This window comes from Lathyrus oleraceus, chromosome 6 (assembly GCF_024323335.1).
Source record: "Lathyrus oleraceus cultivar Zhongwan6 chromosome 6, CAAS_Psat_ZW6_1.0, whole genome shotgun sequence".
Lineage (NCBI taxonomy): Eukaryota > Viridiplantae > Streptophyta > Magnoliopsida > Fabales > Fabaceae > Lathyrus > Lathyrus oleraceus.
This window is the reverse complement of record NC_066584.1, coordinates 225,358,689-225,374,076: the sequence shown is the minus strand read 5'-3', so window position 1 is coordinate 225,374,076 and position 15,388 is coordinate 225,358,689.

The window sequence follows — 15,388 nt, the reverse complement described above, 5'->3', positions numbered from 1 at the left end:
TTTTCATTTTTTAATCCCTAACTTTTGCCCAAACCTTTTTTATTTTCTTGGTTCACCGGGATGCCCATTGTTTTGCCTGGACTATTCTTTTTATCGTCCAGCGGGTCTATTTTATGCGAAGTATTTTTTAATTGCGTCTGAGTTCACAGGGGAAGTTAAGTGTTCACCATCCATAGTTGCAAGCATTAAGGCTCCACCATCAAAAACCTTGGTGACAATATACGATCCATCATAGTTAGGAGTCCACTTGCCCATGTGATCTGTCTGAGGAGGAAGGATCCTTTTCAACACCAAATCTCCGACTTGGAAGCATCGAGGACGCACTTTCTGATCAAAGGCTCTCTTCATCCGACTTTGATACAACTGCCCATGACAAATGGCTGCCATCCGCTTCTCTTCGATAAGACTCAACTCATTGAACCTTCTCTGAATCCATTCAGCTTCATCTAACTTGACATCCAGCAGGACTCTTAGAGAAGGAATCCCCACTTCAACAGGTAGGACTGCTTCCATACCATACACAAGGGAGTAAGGGGTTGCCCCGGTTGATGTACGTACTGAAGTACGGTACCCATGCAAGGCGAATGGTAGCATCTCATGCCAATCTCTGTACGTAACGACCATCTTCTGCACAATCTTCTTTATGTTCTTATTTGCCGCCTCAACAGCACCGTTCATCTTAGGACGATAAGGGGAATAGTTGTGATGTTGAATGTTGAAGTTCTTGAACAACTCTTTCATCATTTTGTTATTGAGATTAGAACCATTATCAGTAATGATTCTTTCGGGAATCCCATAACGACAAATGATTTCTTTCTTGATGAATCGGGCAACCACATGTCTGGTGACCTTCGCAAATGACGTTGCTTCGACCCACTTGGTGAAATAGTCGGTGGCAACAAGGATGAAGCGATGCCCATTGGAAGCAATCGGCTCAATCTTTCCAATCATATCAATGCCCCACATAGCGAATGGCCACGGTGAAGACATCACATTCAGAGGATTTGGCGGCACATGCACCTTATCAGCATAAATATGGCATTTATGACACTTTCGAGCATATTTGAAAAAATCAGATTCCATGGTCATCCAGTAATAACCCGCTCTCAACAATTTCTTAGCCATTGCATGTCCGCCGGCATGAGTACCCAAGGAGCCTTCATGAACTTCCTGCATTAACATGTCCGCTTCGTGTCTATCCACGCATCTGAGCAAAACCATGTCGAAGTTCCTCTTATACAGCACATCGTCTTTGTTCAAAAAGAAACTGCCTTCCAATCTTCTCAAAGTCTTTCTATCATTGTTGGATGCCCCTGCAGGGTACTCTTGATTCTTCAGAAAGCACTTGATGTCGTGGTACCAGGGCTCGTCATCAACTACCAGTTCAGCAACAAACACATATGCGGCCCTATCAAGGCGCATAACATCGATCCTGGGAGCATAGTTCCACCGAATCACCTTGATCATGGAGGATAGAGTAGCAAGAGCATCTTCCATCTGGTTCTTATCACGAGGTATATGATACAGCTTTACTGTTGTGAAGAAAGTCAACAGTCTTCTCGTGTAATCCCTGTAGGGGACCAGATTAGGCTGGAGAGTATTCCAATCACCATTCACTTGATTGATCACTAGAGCTGAATCTCTGAATATGTCCAGAGTCTTGATTCTCAAATCAATGGCTTGCTCGATACCCAAGATACAAGCTTCACACTCAGCTTCATTATTGGTGCACTCAAAAGTCAGACGAGCGGTGAAAGGTATGTGGGCACCTTTCGGAGTGGTAATGACAACACCAATTCCACTTCCTTTGGCATTGACGGCCCCATCAAACATTAAAGTCCACTTTTCATCTAGATCAGGTCCCTCCTCAACAACTGGCTCTTCACAGTCTTTCATCTTGAGGAACATGATGTCTTCATCCAGAAAATCAAACTTCATCGGCTCATAATCATCAATCGGCTGCTGAGCAAGATAGTCTGACAGAATACTCCCTTTGATGGCTTTCTGGGATGTATACTGGATGTCGTACTCTATCAGTACCATTTTCCAATGAGCAACCCTTCCGGTGAGAGCTGGCTTCTCAAATATATACTTGACTGGATCCATTTTGGAGATCAGTAAGGTCATGTGAGTCAGCATGTATTGTCTCAATCGCTTAGCAGCCCATGCAAGTCCACAACATGTCTTTTCAAGCATTGAGTATCTCGACTCGCAATCTGTGAATTTTTTACTCAGGTAGTAGATGGCATGCTCTTTCCTACCTATCTCGTCATGTTGACCGAGAACACAACCCATGGAATTATCAAGTACTGTCAAATACATAATCAGCGGTCTCCCTGGGACTGGAGGCATAAGGATTGGAGGATTCTGCAAATACTCTTTTATCTTCTCGAAATCCCTTTGGCAATCATCATTCCACCTGGTGGCCTGATCTTTTCTCAACAATTTGAATATTGGCTCACACGTGGCTGTTAGGTGAGAGACGAACCTTGCAATGTAGTTCAACCTCCCTAAGAAACCACAGACTTGTTTTTCTGTTCTTGGCTCAGGCATTTCTTGTATTGCTTTCACTTTGGCGGGATCCACCTCAATCCCTTTTTCACTAACAATAAAACCCAGCAGTTTTCCAGATCTCACTCCGAAAGTACACTTGTTCGGATTAAGCCTCAAATTGAACTTCCTCAAACGCTCAAACAGTTTCAGCAAATTCACCAAATGTTCTTCTTCCGTCTGAGATTTGGCAATCATATCATCAACATAAACCTCGATTTCATGATGAATCATATCATGGAAAAGAGTTACCATAGCTCGTTGATATGTTGCCCTATCATTTTTTAGACCAAACGGCATCACCTTGTAGCAGAAGGTGCCCCATGGGGTTATGAAAGTTGTCTTCTCCATGTCTTCTGGTGCCATCTTAATTTGATTATAGCCAGAAAAGCCATCCATAAAGGAGAATATCGAGAACTGAGCCGTGTTATCCACCAAAACGTCGATGTGAGGTAATAGGAAATCATCTTTAGGACTAGCTATGTTCAGATCCCGGTAGTCAACACACATCCGTACCTTTCCATCCTTTTTAGGTATTGGAACTATATTTGCAACCCATGGCGGATAATTTGTAACCGCTAGAAACCCTGCATCCAACTGTTTTTGCACTTCTTCCTTTATCTTAACAGCCATCTCTGGTCTTGTTCTTCTGAGCTTCTGCTTGACCGGAGGACAATCCTCTTTGAGAGGCAAACGGTGTACCACAATGTCTGTGTCAAGCCCTGGCATGTCCTGATAAGACCAAGCGAAGATGTCAACATACTCTTGCAGCAATTCAATCAGCCCCTTCTTCACATTATCTTCCAAAGCAGCCCCTATCTTGATTTCTCTCTTGGCGTCCTCGGTCCGAGATTAATCACTTCAATAGACTCTTGATGTAGTTGAATGACCTTTTCCTCCTGTTTTAATAACCTGGCAAGTTCTTCAGGGAGTTCACAGTCTTCATCACCCTCTTCTTCAGCTTGAAAGATTGGATTTTCAAAGTCGAAGCGAGCCATAGCAGAACTGTTATCAATTGGATCCGGTGACGTTCATCTGCATGAGTGATGGTATGTGCTTATGAGTGTGAACAAGGAGTGGAAACTAAACAAAACATTGCCAAATGTATATATATATATATATTTTTATTTTTTATTTTTTTTGAAAACTGCAAAAATAGATAGACAGTGAACAAAATATTTGAATGCAAAAAGACATCCTTTATTTATGATAAAAAATGCAGGTATCCACATAGATGAGCCCTACAATGAGTCATCACGCCCTGGGCGGAACGTTAGACTTGGATATGCATGAATAAACAAAGAAAATTACTCTTTAAGAAGAGTGACTTGGATAATCTCTTCAGAAGACCAGTTGCGAAGAACTTCACCCGGGACCCTTGGACGCACCCAGTTGTCAATGTCGCAATCATTATCCTCGTCTTCTTTGTTGATTGCAGAGATCTGGCTGTACTGAATGATGCCAGCACTGGAGAAAGTAATCGGCCCCTGACGAGTCTGAGGCGTTGAAGTTGTAGAAGTCAATGCCGGCTGATACCCAATCCCAAACTTGTCTTCCTTTACAGGTAAATCCACCAGGCGTCCCCAACCGGGAGCAACACCTGAATTTACCAAGGTTTGTGCCTGCTTAAGGACGAAAAAGAGGCACCTGCTTCAACCTCTTCCACTGGAGCTGCATCCTTGACTTGAAGTGCCTCAAAGGCCTGACACAGGGTCTCATGAATCTCACCTTCTACCTCTACATACTTGAATGTAGACAAGTTACTGACCAAAATATCCTCCTCACCACAAACAATGATACTTCTTCCGTTGACTGGGAACTTGATCTTCTGATGCAAGGTCGAGGAGACTGCCCCAGCATTGTGGATCCAAGGACGACCCAGCAAGCAGCTATACGAAGGACTGATATCCATCACATAGACTACGGTGTTAAAGGTTTGTGATCCAATCTGAATTGGCAATTCTACCTCTCCGAACACCGACCTCTTAGAACCATCGAAGGCTCTTACCACAAGATCGGAAGGCTTCAAGATCAAACCTTCTACATCTAACCTTGACAGGGCTCTCTTGGGTAGCACATTGAGAGAGGAACCTGTATCCACTAGAACATGGGATAGCACAGTGTCTTTACACTCCATCGAGATGTGCAAAGCCTTGTTATGATCGCGTCCAACTAGCGTCAAGTCAGAATCAGTAAAACCCAACCTGTTGCTTGTATGAACATTTGCAACGATCCCTTCTAGTTGGTTCACTGAGATCTCCTGAGGCACATATGCAGCATTAAGGACCTTCAGGAGTGCCTCCCTGTGTGCCTCCGAACACAGCAAGAGTGAGAGAATAGATATCTTGGATGGCGTCTGAATCAACTAATCGACTACCTTGTAATCGCTTTTCTTTATAATTCTCAAAAGTTCGTCCACATCCTTCGCAAAAGCAGGCTCAGAGCCAGCCTGTGGTGCAGAGGTACCCTCATTCACAACTTGCTTGCCTTTGGCCTTCGCCGCGGCGTCAACACTATCAGGTTGGGTAACCGGTGGTGAGAACAGTCTACCACTTCTGGTGAATCGCCCGATTCCACCAACATTGTCCACTGCGGGATCTTTTATCTTAATTCCAGGTTCAAACTTCTGATCCTACACCTCTTCTACTTTCAATGGCTGCTCCACTCCATGATCATGCATGTACACACTCCCCCCGTAATACCAAGGAATGGTCCTTTCCCAGGTGAAAGGTAAAGGACCAGGGGCCGTGATGGTCATAGTGGATTGATACGGTCGCACTAGTGGTACCGGTTGCGCTACTGGCGCACTGATCTGAGCGGTCGGGTAGAAAATTGTGATAGTGGCAACGTCACAGTCATACTCAGAAATCTCATTCATTGAAACACAAACATCCAAAACATCGGAATCGAGTTCAGCAAGTACATCAGAATCCATCACAATGTTTGGAATATCAGCAACAACATCAGAAAAATTAATTACATCATTGGGAATTACAAAATCAGCAAGAACAACATTTGCAAATTTTTCAGCATCTTCAGGAAAGAGCGGATCAACATCTGCCTTCTCAACAACCCCTTCAATAGACCTTTGGGCAGATAAGTCTTCAGCTTGGAGGATACCATCGTCAAGCAAGGCCTGGATACCCTGTTGCAGCTTCACACAACCCCCACTCTGTGCAACACAACCCAAACAACCGCTCCCACAGCCGGGGAAAACATCTGCCTTTAGCAAGTATTCTTTGATTTCTAACAGCGGAGTCTTCAGGTTCAACACCTCCTTGACTAATTTGACTTCTCCTTCAACCATGTTAACATTTGCTCTACCCTGCTGCGACATAAGATTGTTGACAACATTAGGAGCCGGCGCAAAGTTATTGGCCTTTGAATCAATAAGGTCCTGAACTACGTGCTTAAAAGCTTTGCAGTTCTCAATAGTGTGGCCAGGTGCCCCAGAGTGGAAATTACACCTAGCATTGGCGTCATAACCCACTGGAAGCCTGCCAACGGGAGGAGCCAAAGTGCGTAACTGCACAAGTTGCAAATGTTGAAGGTTGGGAAGCAACTGGGCATACGACATCGGAAGAGTGTCGAAATGCCTATCCATCATCCTCTGTCTCTGTTGATAAGCAGGTCTGTTACCCTGTTGTTGTTGGTATTGATTTTGTTGACGTTGAGGTTGTTATTGTTGCACTGGTGCTGCAGCCGGAATGGTCACTACTGCAACATAAGGTTGTTGATGGTAACTCTGAAAGTTATTCCTCCGGTTACCCCTATTCTGATAAGAAGATATGTCATTTGCATCCCCTTCTCTCCTCTTCTGTCCTCCTAAGAACGACTTCTTTGACCCCGAAGATGATCCAACCCCATTTTGGATCTTACATGTCTTCAAGTAGTTCTCCACCCTCTCACCGGTAGAGACCACATCAGTAAAATTCGAGGCGTTGCAACCCACCAGACGCTCCAAATAAGATCCATGCAGTGTGTTCATAAACATGTTGGCCATCTCTTTTTCCAACATCGGAGGCTGAACACGGGAAGCCAACTCTCTCCAGTGTTGAGCATACTCTTTGAAGCACTCGTTGCTCTTGAGAGACAGATTCTGGAGCTGAGTCCTGTCTGGTGCCATATCCGCATTGTACTGATATTGCTTCACAAAGGCCTCAGCCAAGTCTCTCCAGCAGCGAATATGGGCTTTGTCCAGCCTCATATACCACTCCAAGGATGCCCCAGCTAGGCTGTCCTGGAAGAAGTACATGAGCAGCTTCTCATCATCAGAATACGCGATCATCTTGCGGAAGTAAGCTTGTACATGAGTCTTCGGGCAAGAGTTGCCATTGTACTTATCAAACACGGGGACTTTGAATTTTGGCGGAACTCTCACGCCTGGGACCAACCCCAAGTCAGCAACATCCACACCAAGAGCATTCTGCCCTTCCACATCTTTTAACCTCTCTTCCAGTCTCCGAAACATAGGGTCCATACCATGGCCCATGCCAAAGTCCTCCTGAAGCAGGGGGAATTGATCCTCCTGATCATCACGGATGGGTTGTTGACCAAGGTTGCCATGTGGGATTGGGATAGGCCCCGGTCCATTGGGTCCATTAGCCTCTCCAGCGGGAGGATCAGCCACAACCTCCGGTTGAGTAGTAGGGGGATTCCCCTGTACCAACAATCTAATCTCCTGTTGTCCCTGAGCCATTCCTTGGACCACTTCCATGGACTGATTCATGCGAATCCTCATCTCAGCGAGCTCTGCTTGTAAACCTTCCATTGCTCTCTGTTGATTCCTTCGGGTATCGTATCGGGGAATGCCTGAGTCAGCTATCCTAATAATGGAATACCAAACAATATGAGAACACTGCGGCGGTACCTGTTATGCAAGACATGCTAATGAATATGCAAATGCAATGACATGTTTATCAATTTCAAAGGGTATTCTACCCCTTGATGCCAGTCTCACATTAGATAAACAGTATAAGAAAACCCCGACTAGAATCAAGAAGAAGATATAAACCCCTAGGAATAGATAAACATGATGCATGCAATGCTTATGATTTAATTTTTATATCAGAGGAACTTTAGAGTCTTATTTGCAAATTTTGGAAATATTAAACATTTATCACATACGGAAATATCACATCAATTAATATTTGGAAATGTTTTTACGCCAAAGAAGTACAATCTTGGTAACCAAATACAATATAAGAGAGAAGGAAAATGAACATCCTATGGATCCCTAGAAGCAATCGTCCAAAGCCCTCGAGACCGGAAGATAAGCTGCACGAAGCCTTTTCACCTCCCTCTCATAGGTTGCCTCCATATCTGCCTTCTCTTTGGCGAGTCGATCATACTTCCTCTTCCAAAACTTGGAAGATTGAGGAAGTAGAGAAGTCAATGCGTCATCAGGATCATCAATAACCTGGTGCTCAAGGAACTCTATCAAAGCATGCTTGTCTCTGATATGCTGAAGCAACTCCTCTCGTTCACGGATCCTAGCACGCGAACGGTCTTCGTCTCTCAACTCCTCTACTCCTTGGCTAGGGAAGGTTGAAGGCCCAGCCACAACCAAAGGTGTGGGTCTTGGATACTCATAAGGCATGAGGTACTCAGAAGCTCTCCTCCTAACCTAAGAGGTATAGGGTTCCAAAGCGATACAGTTCTTCGGACCTACCTCCTTCCTTCCTTTCTTATGGATATTGCGCCAAGCACGGACTATCCTGCCCTTCAAGCCTTGGGGATCTTTACCCTCCTAAAAGAACACACCCTCTAACAGAATGTTATTGGGTTTATCCTTTAGGGGGAACCCAAGCTGACGACGTGCCAAAACAGGGTTGTAGTTAATTCCACTGCTTGTACAAAGAAGAGGTACATTGGAGAATTCACCACAAGAGTCGATAATCTGCACACCATCATATACACGGTTGTACCGAAAGATATCTTCATTAGTGAGAGACATAAGTCTCGTGGACCACCGTAGACATCCTTTATTCTCCTTGAAGGCGAGCGTCTGAGGCAAGTGCGAAATAAACCACTTGTACAACAGAGGCAAACAACACACAATGGTACCACCACCCTTTGCATTCCTCATATGCAAAGAGAAATAAGTGTCACCCAACAGAGTAGGAACGAGGTTAAGAGTAGATAAAATCCTAATGGCGTTCACATCCACCAACTTGTCGATGTTGGGGAATAACACTAGCCCATAGATGAGAAGTACAAATATGGCCTCAAAGGCATCCTCACTCATGGCCTTCCCAAACATAGTAGCTTGATCAATGAGGAAATCAGACGGGAGACCTTGAATTCCACCTTTGGTAGTCATATGAGCACCAATAATAGATTCATCTATACACAACAGATCAGCAATCTCTTGAGAAGAAAGAACTCTCACCAAGCCACTAAACGGCAACTGGTCTAGGATAGGTATGCCCACAAGATAGGCATACTCCTCAAGCGTGGGAAAAAGCTGGAAATCCGGAAAAGTGAAGCAACGGTACAAGGGATCATAGAACTGCACCAACACATTCATTAGACCTTCATCGACTTGAGTAGCCAAAATAGACAGAAGCTTCCCATGACGAGCCTTGAATTCCAAGGGATCTAATACATAGGATGTCAAACTCCTTAACTCTTTCAAGTTGGGTTGTCTGAAACTGTACTTCTTCGTATTCCTTCTTTGCTTATCCATGTCTGAGAATTTGCAAACAGACCTCTTAAGTTCCTTGAAAATTTTCTCATTGTTGATGATATGGATGTGTATGAATGCATGAATGCATGGATGCAACAATCACACTCAAGGATCAAGCAAATCACACCACACAAAGGTCATGGGATGGATCAAGTCATCCTTAATATCAATCATCCATTTTGGTGGATTGTGGTTTACACCTTATCAACACCCAAGTTCCATTGATATTAAGGATACACAAGAACGGATCAACCACGAATCAAGGGTTTGTTGCGAGTCGCGAGCATGGAGTCTTGGTTAAGAACCACCCAAAGGGAGTGTACTATGGTTAAACCTGACAATCATGTTCTACAAGAGGTTCCCATAGTCATCATCCAATCTTTCGGATATTATCGGATAAACGACTACTCGTATTCCAAAAATATTCTCAAGAGAGACTTTGATGAGTGTAGTATCGCGTAACAATCATATCAAATCTTACACTTGAACGATCTTCGCACTACGTCCTAAAAATAGGCCAAGATGGGCGTGGTAAACTAAGGTCCTTGGCTTCTAAGGCATATATTGGAAAGAGTAATGCCTAACCACGACTACTCGTGTGACATTATTGATCTCAACATAACCTCCACCAAGTGAATGGGCTTGCAAGTCAACTTGCTAAGGAATAACTCCACACAAGTCAACAAGACTATGCCATTCTCCTATCCTAAGTGCACTCGAGTTTGGGTATAGAACTCATCTCACGAAGATCACCAAGCATACAAAGAATTAATATTCAAACAATTCAATCATTACATACAATACAGTAATCCCAAATTGCACAAAAATATGTCACAAAGCAATATACCATACAATACAACAAATATGAAAAGTAGGCAAAACCCACTAGGCAAATGATAGTCCCCAGCAGAGTCGCCACTTTTCTGTAGCGGGGTATTCGTTACCATTAGAGATATTGACTAAATCCAAGGTAAACCATACAAGTCGAGTCGCCACCGCACTTCTATTTATCCAAAGGAATGGTTAGAAAGCGAACAAAAACCTAAAAGTTTTATCGAATCAAAAACTAGTAAAAATGTCAGAGATCTGGGTAAGGGGGTTGGTTATACAATGGGAAGGTTTTAAGCACCCAAAACATCCTAGGTACTCCTAGAGAGCCCTTTTCATAAGTGTTGTTCTAGTCTAAAGGGTGTAGGTACATCTAAAGTACTATTTACTAAAAGGAAGGTTGAAAGAAAATGACTCGCAAGGATGTCACAACCACTGCCTACGTATCTCATCTGAGTATGAGAATCAGAGTCTTCGTAGCTCGGCTACCTATGGGTTAAAGAGAAGTGTGCTCAGTAAGACGTCGCGTCTTATGCCTACGTATCTCATCTGGAATGAGAATCAGAGAAAAACGTAGTTCGGCTAACTAGGGGAACAAGGGTCTCGATTGCAACTAGGGCAAGGGAAAGGGACAGTCTCGATCGCAACGAGGGCGAGAGAAAAGAATCGCAGCAAGGATTAATTGTTACTCCGTCAGTCAAACTCGGCAAGACATCGCGTCTCGTGCCTACGTATCTCATCTGAACATGAGAATCAGAGTTGTCGTAGTTGGCCTAACTAGGGGTTAAAGATTGCCATATAAACATGGACTTACAAAAGAGGACACCAGCTGTGTCAAAGGAGGGTGGGCAGTATGTTCAACATCCTAGCAGTAGGTGTCGCAACTCGCTGAATCGAGTCTTAGGCAGTTACCTCTTTGAAATAGAACAGACTGTCATGCCACAAGATCGGAGATGCACGGAAGGTCTAAAAGTGGGGAGGCTCTGCTCTAGAGTTGTCATGCAATATGGACCTATGTGTTAGGATTTACAAAGGGGAACATCTACCTAATGTTAGCATGCAAAGAATAGGGGAATTCTACCTATGTTATCATACAAAGGGTTCTACCTAATGGGTGCTACCTAAACGGAACAAGAGTCGACGAATGGAGCGCGGAGAGGAGTTACGGATAAGGGTAGATGGCGATGCCGGAGGCAATCGACTTACAGGTAGATGGCGATGCCTGAGGCAATAGACTTACAAGAGAATGGATGAATGTGTGTTGGTTCTGTTATGTTTTAAAAATGATTACTCGACGTTGAGTCGAGTTTTTGATCTTATTTTGAAATGGTTATCGGATGTTCGTTTTAATTCTTGTATTAACAGGTGACTAAAGAAATAAAGAAATAAATATTATACACTTTATGGGAGAGGGGTACATTTGTTATGAATGGGGATTGTTCATGGCAAACAAACAATAAGAATATATGCCTCATACATCATACAAGTAGGCAACAATTATCAATCAGATCGATAAACAATATATAATAAAACCAAAGAATCAAATAATGGAGCATTTAAACAATGCATGGGAGTATGAACATGTTAAACAATCCAGCAATATTAAGCATGGATGAAAGAAACAAGTATAACAGATAACGGATGAATCAAACAGATGAAAATATGCACACGAAGGGTCCACTGAATAATTTAATCAGGAAATGAGGTAAGGACCAAATAAAATCAAGGTAAAAGGCCTCTAATACATGGCATATGAAATGAACAAAGGAGGATCAAAAGATCTCTTCAATTTCCATAAGCAATCCCTAAGTCAAACATCGATCATAAAGAAGTCAATTGAAAATTCAAGTCAACTCAAAAAATAACAAATAAATAGAAAACTAATCAAGAAAATTATGAAAAATTAAACTAAATAAGGTGGGTCCAGGACATCATCATCCCCCAAAAATATTTTAAAAATAATGAAAATTGGCACGTGAATTAATTAAAACAAAACATAGGTCAAACCAAAAGTCAATTAATAAGACTAGGTTAGAAATAAATCAAAAATAAATAGTAAATTAATCAAGAAAATTATGAAAAACTAAACTAAATAAGGTAGGGTCAGGACATCATCATCCGCCAAAAAGATTTTAAAAATAATGAAAATTGGTACGTGACTTAATTAAAATAAAACAGAAGTCAAATTAAAAGTCAACCAACCAAACTAGGTCAAAAATAAATCCAAAATAAATTGAAAATGTGAAATAAAATTCCAAGAAAAGGTCAGGTTGACCAAGAGACAGTAGTCAACCTTCATCCCAAAAATCAAATGCTAACAATAATTTTAAGTCATAAAAACAAAATCAATAAAAAAAGTGTATTAAAATGAACCATTTAGAATAAATAATTAAAATAAAATATTAATATTAAAAAAATACGAAAATAAAAATTATATAAAATTAAATAAAACGTTAAGAAAAGTGAAAAATATTTTTGGGTAATTTTATGGACGAAGAAAATATTTTAAATAAGAAAAATAAATATGAAAATGGAAGGATTAATGGTGATGAACATGGTAAGCAAGCGTAGATATATCAAAACATGGCCATGGAAGAGATGATTACCTAATGGAAAATAGAAGTGGAATGGAATCTGATATGTGATGAAGCTTTGCCTCCTTGCCACAAAATTCCAATGCTCCTTTAGGGTTAGGGTTTCAGCTTCTTAAATAGGGTGGATTAGGTGTTCTCACGGGCTTTTTAATAAGTGATTTATCCATAAGAATAACAGTGTGAAGTGAGGTGTAAAATTTTGTTATTTTGGGCCAAACTTAAGTGAATGGATTTCCAATGAATGGCCAAAAGAGGTAAAAAAACGTGACTGGTTTGTGCAGCATGCTTAGAAAATCTGATTGGGCCATTCAGGCCCAAAATCTGCTTAGAAATTCAAGTCATAGTGCCCAATTTAAATGAATGTATCTCTCAAACCATGGATCCAAATGAGATGATTCCAAAAGTATGTCAAAGAGGACATGGCAAGGTACAATTGTTGTGAAGAAAGTATTTTCAAATAATGCCTTGAAGTGCAGGAAAACTGGCCAAGAAGTCTTGACAAATTTTGAAGATTTTGGACTTAGAAAAATGTCTCACTTTGACTAAGCATAACTTTCTCAATTCTAATCCAAATGGAGCAAACTTTATATCTCTAGAAAGCTTGGAACAAGAGGAACAACTTTCATGTTGGAGAAAGTTTCAAATGGAGCTTTTATCTTGATGAAAAATGGGCTTAAAGTGAGTGCAACGATCATGAAAACTTGCAGTAAATGGAAAGTCAACCATTTCCAAATTAAGTAACTTTTCCAATTCCTGATTAAATGATGAATCCATGACCCAACCTTGATCAAATTTCACATGTAGGATCCCCTAGGAGTGGATTTTGAGATTCCACTCTCAAAATGTCAGGAGTTGACTTTTCTGGCCCCACAGTTGACTTTTCCCAAACTGTCTGATTCCCGATTCTAATGATCAATTGAAGCACCTCTGGCTCAAAGAAAGAGCTGATTTTTTGTATGTAGACCCTTGTGGACATATGGAGGGCCGTGGAAAAGAGTTTCACCCAAAGAATCAGAAATAAACTGATTTTATACCAAACCCTAGTTTTAGGGCAAAATGATCAAGAACTGATTGCACTGATTGCCAATGGATCTTTCTGAGATAATTGTGAATCTTCCTAGGCCAAGATGCCTCTCTAATCATGACATGGATAAGCTCCTCTACTTCCACCCAAACATTGCCTGTTGCAGGTAGCCATGAAACCCTAATTTCTGATTAAATCCAGATGAACACTTTGATAGCTTTGAATCCTTCACTGACGAACTGAGGACCATAATAAGATACTTGGACCCCCCTGAGACCCTTGAGACTTGTATACTTAGAAAATGAAGTCCAATTCTCAACATTGATTTGTGTGGGCTCCTTCTGTTAAGGAGTGATCAATCAAAACCTGATCTCCATGTCACTAATGCAGTATGCAATGAGTATGACCTAATATGATGCTAATGAAGTGTAAAACATAATCCCATGCTTCCAGGAAAAATGAATGGTAAATTTTGAGGTATTACAATTCTCCAAATAATGTCTTGAAATCAAAATCAAAACAAAACTAACTACTAACTATTAACTATTAACTTTTACTTTCAAGCTTTTACTTTTAATGCAATTTACTTTTAGCACTTTATATTGCCATTATACATATCATTTTAATTGTTTATGTTAATGTAAGTTTTACTTTGTCCATTTGGACCATATTGTGTGATATTATTTTGTTTGTATATACTTCGTTTGCTTGTTTAGTCTTTGACCATTAATGTACATAATAACAACAAAAACCCTAAAAGACTTTTGAGTGGACTGTTGTTTTGATCTTGCCCAATTGGACTTAGAACTTAGGCAACATTCCTTTGCTAATGGACTTGGCCAATGCCAACTTGTTGAAGAACGAAGTACTTGCAATTTGAAATTCATCTAATACATCATTCAAGACTTCTCTAGTTCATCTGCAACATTGATCATTGTTAAGCTGTTATGTTGAACCTGTGACTTGTGGAATGCATCTGCTACATAGGCTATTATGAAGAAGATCATGAAGTGGATAAGCTTGGATGAGGACATCTTTATTTGATGCCTTTGCTCTTCAAGATTGATATAATTGTGCATTTGTGTGTTGCTTGATTCTAAAAGTCCAAGGGAATTTTGGGTTTCTATTGACATCCTTGTCTATTTGATTGCTCCCATTTGGTCAGATCTTTTCAACTTTAAACTTTTAAATTTTGGTTCATAAGGTAGTCTCTTCGTCTTCTCCCCACTTCTTTAATTTCAAAATCTCCCCTTCCATTTTCAAAACCTTCTTTGTGTGAACTACTTTTGTTCTAAACTTAGACCATTTTTGCAAAAGATAGAAACTTTCGCCTTATGCCATTGCATTTTCAAACTTATTTTCTTAAATCAAACTTGTAAATAAATTTAACTATACTTAACTTAAACTTTCAAAAAGCCAAAAAGAACTAACTCCTTCAACCATTTTTAGGCCTTTGTGCCTTTCAAACTTAAATTTTGTTAAAAACCAACACACTCATTTTAAAATTTATAGCACGAACTACGAGATTTTGATCCCTCATTTATATGTTGGTACGTAGGCACAAGACCGAAAGTCTTGTCAAACACAAAAATATAATTAATGAATTCTTTTCTCATTCCCCCATTCTATTTGTTTGTAAACATCACTTTATACCAAGTAGATATGCACACAAAAAGGGCTCCCTAGGAGTACCTAGGACACTTT